The sequence below is a fragment of the Silene latifolia genome, chromosome 3 (assembly GCF_048544455.1).
Source record: "Silene latifolia isolate original U9 population chromosome 3, ASM4854445v1, whole genome shotgun sequence".
Taxonomy (NCBI): domain Eukaryota; kingdom Viridiplantae; phylum Streptophyta; class Magnoliopsida; order Caryophyllales; family Caryophyllaceae; genus Silene; species Silene latifolia.
Genome location: NC_133528.1, coordinates 17,580,126 through 17,594,732, shown reverse-complemented (window position 1 = coordinate 17,594,732; position 14,607 = coordinate 17,580,126). Strand labels below are relative to the sequence as shown.

The following is a 14,607-nucleotide window of genomic DNA, read 5'->3' as shown; positions in this document are numbered from 1 at the left end:
TTAGAGATTACATGCCCCAGAAAAGCAACTTTCTCTAACCAGAACTCACACTTGGACAGCTTAGCATACAACTCATGATCTCTCAAAGTCTGCAACACGATCCTCAGATGCTCCTCATGCTCCTCCTTAATCTTAGAGTAGACTAAGATATCATCGATAAACACCACCACAAACTGATCCAAGAACTGTCTGAAGATTCTATTCATCAAATCCATAAACACTGCCGGCGCATTAGACAACCCAAACGGCATCACTACATACTCATAATGGCCATACCTTGACGTGAAAGCTGTCTTTGGTATGTCCACCTCTCTAATCTTCACCGATGGTACCCCGACCTCAAATCAATCTTAGAAAAGACTGTTGCACCGCTCAACTGATCAAACAGGTCATCTATCCTTGGCAAAGGATACTTGTTCTTTATCGTCACACGGTTCAGCTCCCGGTAGTCTATGCACAGCCTCAAGCTCCCATCTTTCTTCTTCACGAAAAGAACTGGTGCTCCCCAAGGCGATACACTTGGTCTAATGTATCCCTTCTCTATCAAATCATCCAACTGCTTCCTAAGCTCCTCCATCTCCTTAGGACCCATACGGTACGGTGCCTTAGAGATTGGCCCCGTCCCTGGCTTCAACTCAACGGTGAAATCTATCTCCCTCTTCGGTGGCAACCCCTAATCTCCTCTGGGAAAACATCTCGCAAACTCTCCCACCACCGTATCTCATCAATCGCTGGACTTTCTATCCGGTCATCTCTCACGTGGCATAAGATCAAAGGACATCCCTTCCTCAGATACGACTTCAAGGTAACAGCTGCAATCAACTTAACTTTGGGTTTGACTAGAAACCCACGATAAGACACACTAACACCCTTAGGACCTCTTAAGGACACTTTCTTTTGATGACAGTCTATCTTAGCCTTATACTTTCCTAACCAATCCATCCCAACTATCATCTCAAAACCATTAAAAGGAAACTCTAGCAAGTCTACAGGGAAATCGACTTGCCCAACTATCAAAGATACATCTCTAAACAACCTCCCACACGATACAGACTCACCCGAAGGTATGAAAACTTGCTCCCTAACGTACTCATATACTCTCAAACCCAACTCATTTTACATGACTCGAAGACACAAACGACTGAGAAGCCCCCGAATCAAACAAAACAAACGTAGGAATACCATTAACAAGGAATGTACCGGTGATAACGTGCGCATCTTCCTCAGCTGCCTTCTTCTCCATCATGAATAGCTTGCCACTGGTTTTCTGCCCACCTCCCTGGACAGTACTGGCTGATGCGGTCGGCTTAGCACCCGACCCTTGATTATTGTTGTTGTTGCTCATCGGTGTCTTCTGATAAGAATTACCGCCGTTGCGCCTCCACTCGTAACTCGACTTCCCGGTTTGGCCATGATCCAGCCGGTCTGTTGCTCGCGAAGCTCTGCGCAGGTCTCTGAAAAGATCCCGGTGCACTCGTGCACTCATGTCTCTTGTGGCCTACGCCACCACAACCAAAGCAGGTCACTCCCCAACTATTGCTCACACTCCCACGGCCACGCCCAAAGGAAGCCCCAACACTAAACCCAGACCCAGAAGAAAACCCCTTAGACTGATTGTGGTTGCCTTTCTTGTAATTAGATTGGCCACCACCCTCGCTCTCAGACTTCCTCTTCTCTCCACCAGACCTCTCCTGAGCCATCTCCACCAACCTCTCAGCTCTTCCAGCCCTCTCATAAGCTTCCTTAACATCGGTAAGGATTCCCACGGGTAACTTATCCATAATCTTGGTGGTCAACCCACTCTCAAACCTCAACGCCAGGTTCTCCTCACTCAAACCCATATCCTCAGCATACCTGGACTTCTCATTGAACTGTCTGTAGTACTCGGCTACCGACATCTCAGCGGTCATCTTAAACTTATCAAACTCTTCCCTCAACTTACTCCTCACATGCTCCGGTACGAACTCCTTCCTCACAGCCCTACGAAACTCCCCCCAAGGTATTGCAGGTAAGCCTTGGTTGGTGTATATCTCCTTAGCACTCACATTCACTGAATCCCACCACTTGCCTGCTGCCTCCCTCAGATAAAACGCAGCCTGTTCCACCCTCAACTCATCAGGACAATGAACCAAGTCTAAGATGTTCTCCATCTCTCTCAGCCAACTATCAAGCAGATTAGGCTCCTCAACCCCCTTGTACTCTTTCGGGTTAAACCTCGCAATATAAAGGCTGATTTTAGAATGATCAACCTCCTTCTCCTTACTCTTATCCTTGTCCTCATTCACTCTCTTCAGGGTCTCAGTAAGAGCATCCTGGTGTTCTAACATCTTAACGATGTCATCCGTGGTCATAAGCTCAGCTCTCGCGTACAAAGCAGTTCTCTTGGGCGGCATCTTGAAGCTATATAAGAAAGGGTAAACATAAACACACGTACTAAACCTCAAAACACGAAAACACGCTGCCCGGAACCCACTCGATCGAGTTCCCAAACACACTCGATCGAGTAACGGGCTACTCGATCGAGTGCCCCACGTACTCGATCGAGTACCCAAACTCCAAACCAAACAGACCTTCCGATCTCTTACCTACTCGATCGAGTATCTAGGCTACTCGATCGAGTGACCCCTACTCGATCGAGTACCCCTAGTTACTCGATCGAGTGCCCCAAAACTCGATTCGGACTCAAAATCGCCAAAAACCCACCCGATCGAGTCGGTCCCCACTCGATCGAGTATCACTAACTCGTAAGAGCTACCCGCATGTTACGTCGTACACTAACATGCTAAACTTTATAAAACCACATGATAACATAATAAATATGCTACGCATCTATTCTACTATCAACAAGATCAATTCATCATGCTATTAAAGCCACATTGTAAACATCCAACATGTTATTCCAACATCATGTCTACACATATATTACTTTTCTTTCACATTCCCAACTTCTCCTTCAACATCCAACAATCACACACTTCATCACATTGTTAACAAGTTAACCAAGCACACATATGACTCGACAAACACTTTCCCATGTGACCGGTTCAAAGTTGTAGGGCGACCCCCGCGACTTTAGGACGTCTCCCAAGCCTTTGCACTAGCTCCTACAACTTTTACCCCGGGTTCATTTTAATTGACTCCCTATGTTCATTAAGTTCATTGGTTACAGGTTTCAGGATCGTCGCTCTGATACCATTTGTAACACCCCCATACTCCAAGTGCCTTACCAGGACCACTCAGGTATGAAGGCATCACCATCTCGGTCGCCCGAGGTATGATAATCAAATAGACAAAACAGAAACAACATTTATTATAAATAGTTTAATGAATAAATACAATCCTCAAACCAAACCAAAGTACGATACAAGATTCTCAATGACTGTTCTAACTGAAATGTAAAACAAACTAAGGCTACAGCGGGAGACTCCTATCGTCATGTCGTGGCATCCCAAATATCCCAAGACTCATCTCAAAACCTCGCTCAATATCTCGCTCACCATCCCCGAATGGATCACCGCAGTTTTACAAAACAACACCGGGTCGCACTAATCACACAATCAATATAGATAACAACAATAAGATAACAGACAATGAATCACACACACACACACACACACACACACACACACACACCAACTCCCATCATCTCAATACGATCGTCCACCGGACCAGCCGCCAGCTGGGGGACCGCAGCCGTTCCCACCTAAGCCCCGCTCATCATACGAGCGATAACCCCGTCCCATTAATGTGCACATCCCCTTCCGTGGCGGGTTCCACGAAGGGCGAAACTAGGGCGTGAAGTCACTCCCGCAAGTGACCCCACTCAGCCGAGAACGCATCTCGAGAGCCATAGAAACCAATCACAATCACAATCACAATCATCATATCAAACAACTAACTACAAAGACATCACCAATATCCCATTATGGGACTAATACTGAGTAGGAAATCCTACCCGGAAAGCACAACACGCAGACGGTATCTACAACAGTATCAAAACGGCTCCTCTACGAATTCTCCTCCTATCATACAGCACATAAAGACTACACATCACAAACTACACACCAAAACCCCCAATTCCTAAATTAGGGTTTAACCAATCTTAACAAATCATTATAAAAACTATATTAAAAGCTTACCCTCGACGCAAGGAATCCAACGACACGAAAAACGACAAGAACCGACCGTCGAACTCCGGAATTGTTAAGAATGCGATTAGGAAGATGAACTGGTCGCTTTCTCTCTTAAACAGGGTTTTAGGTTTTGTAAAAGTGAATTAAAACAATGACGAATATGTTTAAATACCTTAATCGCATAATTAACAAAACCCGAGAAAACTTCCCCGTAAAACCGGACACTCGATCGAGTACCCAAGGTACTCGATCGAGTACCCCCTTACTCGATCGAGTACCACTACTCGATCGAGTACCCAACAGGTCAGAAACTATTTTATTTCGCAACTTGCCCATACTCGACAGAGTAAGGGCTACTCGATAGAGTACCCCAAGACATATAAATACGGAGTATTACAAATACTTCCTCCCAAAATTACCGAAAGGATCAAATCCATCCGTACACAAGCCAAGTCGTACATTGCGGGGTTCCTTGGCAAAATCAGGATACATCTGATCAAATCGTTTCCATTCTTCCCCATCACTAGGATGACTCATCTTCCCCGGAGCACGTGGGTTTTCTTTGTGCCATCTCATTTGTTCGGCAATGTTTTTGGTGGCATAGATTCTTCGAAGTCTTGGTGCGAGAGGAAAGTAAAACAATTGGTTACATGCTATTGGTTTCTTACTCTTTTTGGCCCTCTTACTACCGTTGCCTTTTTTCAACACCAAAACTGTATCTCCTTCACTTGTCTCATATCTATCCGCCCCACAATCTTTACATTTGTCAAGCAAAGCATCATCTTTCCAAAATAGCATACATCTTTCAGGACATGCATCAATCTTTTCATGCGGTAACTGAAGACCTTTAACTACTTTTTTGGTAGTATAGAAACTTCGGGTCATGATATTATCATCGGGGAAAGATTCCTCAAGTAACGAGGCAATGCCATCAACAGCAACAAATGGCATATTGAACTCACATTTCAAGGTAATTAGCCTAGAAGCGGCTTGTAACAATGTCATTCTGCTTCCTTCATACAAGGGTTTTTCTGAGGCTTTTAACATGTCAAGAAAGGCTTTTGCTTGTGGGTGTGGCGGTTGTTCTTCAGAAATAGTTGTATGGTCATCACTATTAAAAATAGTGGAATCCATAGCATCAACAACCATCTCTCTATATGGGTTCTCATCATTTTGTATTTGTTGGGTGTGAGTTTGTTCATGAATTGGAGAATATGCTTCTCTATGTGAAATCCAATTGTAATAATTTGGCTTAAACCCGTTTATAATGAGATGTTCTTCTACTACAATGTCAAGCTGGTATTTCAGGTTTTTGCATTTGGCACAAGGGCACCTAAGTTTTTTGTCTACCAAGTCATATTCATCTTGTTGTTTAGCAAATTCAATAAACTCGCTAACACCCTTTATAAATCTAGCGGTAGGACGTCTTTTCTTATTGGAATGGTCTAATATTCCTTCATACATCCATGAACGTTCCAATCTCTTCATTTTAATCTAAAGAATACCCCAAAGTAATTTAAACATTTTTAAAAAATAACAATAATATTACATACAAAATATAAACATTATACTCCACATTATACAATAAACATATGAAAACAATATATAAATATTGTCAATAAGTAATCCATCTTCGAATGGGGTCCTTATCACTCCAACCTAAACCCGTCAATGTACGTTTTAAGTCACTAGCAAACACACTTGTAAATTATTAATGAGGAAAAATTCGCAAACAATTCCCTTCGATTCTCCAAATACACATATACATGTATTCGGAGAACATTTAAGGGATCGCCACCAAACTCATTCCTCATTAATAAATCACAAGTACGTGTTTACTACCTAAATGACTTGAACGTACAAAAGACATCCCAAAATGGGGACTATTCAAGAATTACTCCTAATGAGTAATTCTTGAACGGGTACTAAGTCAACATCAAATCAAACAACAACACAATCAAGTACTAAATTAATTAAAGCCTAATTCAACCACATAATAAAGGCTTCTATCCTAAAGTCCGTAACATAATTTGAACTAAAATTAGTAAATTTAAAAGGTAACTGGTAAGAGGAGGTTACCTAATCAAGTAAAAGCAAAAATGAAAAGAAAACAAGAAGCAACGGCTACCACAGACGGTGGTGCCTAGCAACATGGTGACAACCCCCGAAAAGAGAAAAGAAAAACAAAAATAAAAAGGTTATTCTACCTCAATTCATCAATAACATGAATTATCAAACTAAATTTATCAAAATCAAGTCCTAAAGAAGGTTCTACTTAGCTAATAGCTAATTTCTCTTAATCCAAAAGACGGTTCCACTTAGCTAATTCCATTAATGCAAAAGACGGTTTTACTTAGCTTAATATTAATAATAATACGACGGTTTCACTTAACTTAGTAATAATAATAATAATAATATTAATTAAGACGGTTCCACTTAGCTTAATACTAATGATAATGAGACGGTTTCACTTAGCTACCAACACCAAACACCACCCCACGACCCACCCCAACCACGCCCACCACGGCCGACCGCCGGCCGACCGCCACCCACCGAACCACCCCCACCCATAACCCTAAACCTAGACAAAAACCCCCTTAATCATTCCCTTTTAATTCAAACACAAATTAAACTAAATCTAACTACAAATTAAACTAAATCTAACTACAAATTAATCAAACATACTAACTACAAATAAATCTAACCAACTAACAACAAATTAATCAAACTAACTATAAATTAATCTAACAAATTAAACTAAATAAACTGAAATTAAACAAAAACAACTAACCTAATTAAAGAGGGTGGATGTGGCGGTGGAAATGGCGGTGGAAATGGCGGTGGAAGGGTGGTTGTGTGGTGTTGTTGGTTGGTGCCGTCGTTCGCCAAATCGCTCGCTCGTCCATTTTTTTTTTTTGTTTCGCAAAGAGTAAAGTAGGAGAGAGGGGGCTGAAAGTAATAAAAAAATTGGCGACTGAAAATTTAAATTTGGCGACTAAAAATCAGTCGCCAAATTTGGCGACTACCCTAATTTCAGTCGCCAAATTCAAAAAGTCAGTCGCCACGTAGATTCCCTTTTTAAAATGACAGCCTGGTTTGTACTAAAAATTTTAGCGACTGATTGTCAATTTGGCGACTGAAATTCAGTCGCCAAATTGGCGACTACCCATAATTCAGTCGCCAAATCCAAAATTTCGGTCGCCACGTTTGATTCCTTTTTTGAAAAAGTCAGTCGCCATATTGGCGACTAATTTCAGTCGCCAATTTGAAAATCAGTCGCCAATTTGGCGACTACTTCTTTCAGTCGCCAAATTTCGGTCGCCTGTTTCAGGTTTTCTTGTAGTGTTAGTCCCCGAATTAGCCTTGTTCTCATGCTTTTTAGTGCATATTTGGGTCATTTATTGTCTTTAGTTCTTTGTTTTGCATATTCTTTGAGGTTTTGTGTCCTTGGTAGGAAAGGAGTGCAAACCTTGCATTTTCATGGCAAAATGAAGCTAAATTGATTGAATTCAATGACCAAGCATCAAGGAGAAACAAGATTAGAAGGCCTTTGTACATACTATAGTAGATGGGCAATGATGAGAAAAGATCCTTGCATCCCCGAGGAAATCCTCAAGGATTCTATGAAGAAAAAGGAAGAAAAGAAGAAGGAAAGAAGCTGTAAGACCATCCGAGCGGATTGTCTACAAGCCGCCCGTCCAAGAGGTAGAATCCGAGCGTCTTCCCCCTGTGGACGCCCGTCCAAAACACCCCCAATCCGCCCGTCTTCCCCAGCTGGACGCCCGTCCAGAATCACCAGAATCCGCCCGTCCCGTGCCCTGGACGCTCGGATTGTGAGTCAGCCACTTCGTCTTCTACAAGCTTCAAGGAAGGATGCGCATATTTTTCTAAGATCGGCGAAAATGAGACCGGAGTCTCCCTAGAGACCGGCGATTCCTCAAGGACTTAATCGTCATTTAAGCCCTTAGTTAACCCTAATTTATATACCTAATCCCCACTATAAATACCCCATTAGTCTAATTAGAAGAGCATGTTCTTCTAAGCAATCTTTAGTGTAGTTAATATCAATCAAATATCTCTTTAATCTTATAATCAACATTTAATCAAGTTTTAATACAAGTTTCATTTCCTTAATCTCTCCCTTGTTCATCCTTTATTTTGGGTAATTGAAGATTATTTGGGTTATTATTGGGAAATTGACAACCTTCCAATCAAGCATCAAGTACTTCTATTATTCTTTGCTTTATTATTGGAATCATTAGTAGGTATAATTCTCTTAATCCCTTTTTAATTATTGTTAATCACTTTCATTTATTCATCATGTTTTACTTTGTTGGTATGATTGACAACCTTGCTAGCATGTTCAACATGATAATGAGTGAGTAGTTTCCTTAGCTAGGGTTAATGGGTAATTAAGGAAAACCAATATGGGGAATGATTCATGCTTAATCTAATATGTTTTCATAGTTTATTTGCTTGCTTGTTGTGATCTCAACTTATGCACATGTTATGTTTGATGAAATGTGAGCCTATGAATCCTTGCATTTTTTACCCATCACCTATCTTTTCAATGAGACTTGTAAGACATAAACCAACTCGAGTCTCATTAGACCATGCATATAGTTGAGTAGGAAAGATTAAGTCGACTTGTAGGTGTTGTACAATCTAATCGATTCGGCTCCGGGACCCAAACTTTCCTAGGATTGTAAGATATAAACCAACTCGATCCATCACAATAATAATTGCTTGCTTATAATTTGAGAATATGTTTGTATGATCAATTCCCATGAATCCCCTATGACTCCATGACACCCTAGTGCCTTTTATCAATTGTTTACATCCCTTTTTAATCATCTTTCTTGTTTACTTTCATTGCTATTTAGTTTAGTGATCTTCTACTTCAAACCCCAAATTGTGACACCCTTAGACATCACTAGTTGCAATAGAAAATCTCATCTCAATTCCCGTCCCTTGGGATCCGACCTTTACTTGCCTCTTTACTAATTGTAGAGTTGTTTGTGAAGTTATAAATTGTGTTTTGATCTAGGTGCTTCTAACGACAAGTACTGAAAACTAAACCTCCTAAGAGGACACGACCAAAAATGGCGCCGTTGCCGGGGACGGTGTTAACTTGATTTAGATTTTCTTATATTGTTATTAGTTGTGTCTTTCTTGGCCTTGGGGAAGTAAAACTCCTCAAGGTTTGTTCTAATTATTTTCGAGTTGTTTGATATTTTGCATGTCTAGAAGATCACAAGGTAACTTGTTACCCTTTGATCACGAAATTGAAAGGACTTTGACAAATAATAGAAGACTTGCTAGGAGAACTTTGAGAGGTATTGGTGAGGTTGTAGATATTCAACCAAACACTATTGAGTTCTTCAACCCTTTTACAAGAGAAGGTGAGGAGAACCCAACACAAAATCCAACCCACAATGCCTAAGTTTTCATCACATTCCGTACCCACCAAGGAGAACCTACCCAATGGTACTCCCACACCACAACACTTAACCGGAAATTTTATTGCCAAATCCGCATTTATCCAATTAGTCGAAAGAAGCCAATTTGGGGGGATGCCTAGTGAAGACCCTCATTCTCATATGGAGACTTTTTGTGACTATTGTGATGCGATTTCTCAAACCGGTGTAACTCAAGACCAAATTCGATGGGTCTTATTTCCGTTTTCTCTAATTGGCACCGCGAAACAATGGTTGAAAGGCCTTGATAAGGCTACTCTCGGAACTGATTCTTGGAAGAAGTTGGCTCTAGCTTTCTACAAAAAGTTCTATCCACCGGAAAAGACTAACATGCTAAGAGCTCAAATTACGGGCTTTAAGCAAAGAGATGAAGAATCCTTGTAGGAAGCTTGGGAGCGATTCAAGGGAATTTGTCGTTCATGTCCTCATCATGGACTTAGCGAGTGGTTCTTGGTACAACAATTTTGGAACGGTCTTTATGAAGACTCAAGAAACATTCTCAACATGGGATCAAATGGAATGTTCACCGAAGTTGACGACAATCAAACTTGGAACAAGATTGAGGAAATGGCGGTCCATAACTCACAATATAGTAGACCTCGCAAGGCTATTAGAGGAGGAAAGCATGAAGTGGACTCCATTACTCAATTGGGTGGTCAACTTAGTGCTCACATTGATACCATCAACTTGAAGTTTGAAAAAGCTATGGCTAGACTTGAAGAAGCCTCAAAATCACCAAAGCATCATGTTAATGCCATGACGGCATCTTCATCAATCCCAAGTGGGATATGTGAGAATTGTGGAACTTTGGGACATGACCAAAGTGAATGTAGGGGAACAAATGAACAAGTGAATGCTTTTCAAGCATACAAGAGTGGTACCCCTTATTCCAATTATTACAATGAAAACACCAAATTCCACCCAAATCTCTCATACAAAAGCCAAAATGTTCAAAACCCTCAACCAACATACACCCTACCTCCCATGAGAAACCAAAATCAAAGACCCTTTTACAACCAAAACCAAGATTACCAAAATCAAACTCCATACAATCAACAAAATGACCAAGGTTTTGATGTTCAAAAAGCGGTCCTCCAAATGCAAAAGAATCAACAAGAGTTTTTCACTCAAATGCAAAAAGATAGTCAAGCAAAGGAAATCACCATCAACAACATCCTAGCCCACACCAAAATGTTGGAAACCCAATTGACTCAACTAGCATCTTCAAGCTCACAAAGACAAAAGGGGCAATTACCACCTCAAAGTAATCCCCCAAGACATGAAACGGTTAGTGTCATTCACTTGAGGAGTGGTACAAGGTATGAAGCACCAAAGAAGCAAGTTGAGGATGAAGTTGTGGAAGCTAGTGACAAAGAAGAAGTTGTGCAAAACTCCAAGGAGGGAGAACCATCAAAAGAAGAATTTTCAAAGAAAAATGAAGACAAGGCCAAGGAGAAGGAGCCCATTGTGATTAGACTTCCTTTTCCAAGTCGTCAAGCCAAGCCCAAATTTGATGACTAACTTGGAAAATTTATGGAGATTGTGAAGAATTTGGAAGTCTCGATTCCTTTCACGGAATTAATCAATCACGTGCCGGCCTATGCAAAATACATGAAAGACATCCTTACAAAGAAGAAGTCGATCCGGAAGCTTGAGACCATCGCCTTCACTAAGGTGAGTAGTGCAATCCTTCAAGGGAGTTCACCTCCAAAACTTAAAGATCCGGGAAGCTTCTCAATACCGTGTACCATTGGCGACACCACGATCAATAAAGCCTTATGTGATCTAGGGGCTAGTGTGAGTGTTATGCCGTACTCGGTGAGTAAAAGGTTAAGGATGGGAGAGCTTAAATGCACCAATATCACACTCCAAATGGCCGATAGATCAACGAAGACACCATTAGGGATATGGGAAGATGTTCCCGTAAGAGTTGGGAAATTTTTCATCCCGGTGGACTTTGTCATTGTTGACATGGAAGAAGACTCCAACATTCCAATCATTCTAGGAAGACCTTTCTTGCACACCGCGGGTGCGGTGATTGATGTGAAGCATGGAGAGCTCACTCTAGAAGTGGGAGATGAGAGCATAACTTTCAATCTTGACAAGACCATGAGAGATCCCCATTTGCATGAACCATGTTTTATGGTTGATCATTATAGCCGGAAGGATGATAGGAAGAAGTCGGAATTCCAATGGAAGAAGAAAGTTGATGATGCTCCATTCAAAGAGCAATTGAATTGTAACAAAGAGAGCTTGAAAAGCTCACCAAAGTCAAGCAATGAAGAGGATGGCCTCATTGGCCAAGACAAGAAAGTGGGAGAGTTGTCTCTATCAACTCACGAGATCTTTAGTGACCAAGTAGATGAAGTTTGTGGTCTTTGGGACGATGAGTTTGAAGGGATTTTCAATCCCTATATTGGTAATGCTATCGATCAAGACCAACATGAAGGACAACAAGTGCAAAGATCTATTGAGGATCTTTATCATGACAACGAACAAGCTTTTGACTACTTTTTCAAGGTGTTGAGTAACATCAACAACACCTTGGACATGCCCCCATGACATCTCTCTAAGGATGAGAGTTTGGTGGAGTCCTCTCTAAACCACCATTTGTAAATATTTCTAACTCCCTAACTTGCATTTTAATTCTTACATTGCATTTTTGTCATTTTTGGATTTTTATGCTTTGATCAAGATAATTATCATTTTTGAGAGAAGTGAGGGAGGGACTAATGATTTTATTGATGTGTAGTGCTTTAGCTTAGTGTGGGGATAGCAATTGCTTAGGTTATTCATGCCTTTGTAGTGCCCCTACAATGAAGAACACGGGATTTGAAGAATGAAAAAATGACACGGGATATGCAAATGCACGGATGGAACTGAATCCGGGTAGACCAGGTGGAATCCGAGCGTCCTTAAGGGGAATCCGCTCGTCTTTTGGGAATCCGGGCGTCTTTGGCAGAATCCGTCCGTCCAAATGAGCTGCAGAATTGAAAATTTGGGACTGTTGAAGAATCCGAGCGTCCCAGCAGAGAAGACGCTCGTCTGAAAGAATCCGCTCGTCTTTGCAAGAAGACGCCCGTCTTTTTGCCAGTGCAAAATAAGAAAACTCGCTGTATCAGAATCCGCCCGTCTTTAAAGGAATCCGCTCGTCCTGCAACTGAAGAATCCGAGCGTCCAAGCTGAAAGACGCCCGTCTTTAGGCAAGAATTCCTGAACCCAGATTAAGCAGAATCCGAGCGTCCCGAAGGGAATCCGCTCGTCTTCCCCCTACAGTTCGAAAATTTCGGGTGTTTTTAAATACCCCTCACACATTCATTCCTTCATTCATACATTCAAAACACTACCATAAACCCCAAAACCCTCATGCTCTCCATCACCGAAACAAGATTTCCTCAACCAAATTCAACAAAATCAAATCCAAACTTCCTTACAACAACAATTAATCACTCCTTTTCCAACAATAATCAATCCAAGCACCAAAATCTTCAACCTTTGAGTCGATTTTTGAAATACAAAGGCAAAGCCTTTCATCTTAAAATCGATTTGGGTATAATTGGAAATTGAAGATTTTCACTCTTTTCTTGGTATAATCATCAATGGCAAGAACAAAAGGATCAACAAAGGCACTTAAGGCAAAGGCACTCTCAAAAAGGCAACAATGCCTTCAAGCAAAGAAAGCCTCAATGTCTATGGTGGTTGCTAGTGCAAACTTGGAAGTTCAACAACAACAAAATCCTCCCTTGGAAGCAACAACAACAACAACTCCGGAAATTGCTCAATTATCAAACTATCCGGAGGTAATTTTCATTTCTAACTCCCATAGGGATACATTTGCCAAGTATGCTAAGAAATCCATTCTACCCACCAAATTCATATGTGAAGATGCCTTGAACAAATTGGGTGTCCTTGAACAAACAAAAGCCTTCTTTGAAGCCATGGGATTGGGAAAATTGTTGCTAAAAGAGAATTGACATACCCCTCCCTTACCTTGGAATTCTTGAGTTCATTGAAAGTGAATAAGGTAGAGACTAGAGAATACATCGAGTTCCGCCTTGCCAATGTGAATAGGCGCATCACCTTTGATGTTTTGAGTAAAGCATTAGGTCTTAGTAATACACCTCGTTATTATAAGAAGCCCGAAAAATATGACCCCGCTCCTCTTTCGGAGGCGATTTCCGGGAAGAAATTTGAGAACTTTCATGCTTGTCGCGCTCTATTAGTCCACCATCCGGGCATTAGAGTGTGGCACAAGGTTATCGGGAATACTATCATTGCAAGAAAAGACACTAACCACTTTACCAAGCTCGATTGTGTTCTACTTGAGTCGGCTTTAAATATTGGAAGGGAATTCACCAAGCCTTACAATGCTCTAAGGCTTTTGGTGGAAAGATGGCTCAATGTTGATTGTGGAAAGGAAGGCACCGCTTTTATCGTAAATGGAGGTCTAGTTACTCTCTTGGCCAAGTACTTTGATCCGAATTTCAACAAGGATAGCAAGTATGTGGCGAAAAAAGGGGGTCATCTCATTGACATGGATGCCATGATTAACAAGTACAAGTGGGCCAAGCATAATCCTCTTGACACCAAATATGGGTGGCTCATCAATGATGCTAGATCTTTTACTTTGCCTTCCAAGATATGCCGTTTGAGTGTCCATAGAACAAACTACCTTCTTCCCCTCTCAAAGGAAGCCGAGTACATCATCCGTAAACAAAGGGGTGAAATTGAAATGCCCTCCTCCTCCATTGTCACACCACCCTATCCATTCAAATATCAAGAGTTCAAACCCGAAGGTGTTGAAGTGGGCAATGAATACATGACTCTACTTATGCAAGAGATGCACAAACAAGCTTATAAGGATCGGGAAGATGCATACTTGGCCCAATATCCACCCCTCCTTCATTTAGCTAGGCAAGGACTACTTGATCCTTCATGTCCTTTGCCTAGTTGGGCGGATAAGGAAGCCTTCTTTCCAAGTGCATCTAGGGGTGAGA

At 41.4% G+C, this 14,607-nt stretch overlaps 1 non-coding gene across 1 annotated transcript; it reads right to left on the bottom strand.

Moving 5' to 3' along the window:
- Nucleotides 1-9,940: 9,940 nt before the first annotated feature.
- On the bottom strand, nt 9,941-10,047 carry LOC141650602 (small nucleolar RNA R71). Its single transcript, XR_012546625.1, has one exon. It is a non-coding gene; the product is annotated as a small nucleolar RNA R71 (small nucleolar RNA).
- Nucleotides 10,048-14,607: the final 4,560 nt, after the last annotated feature.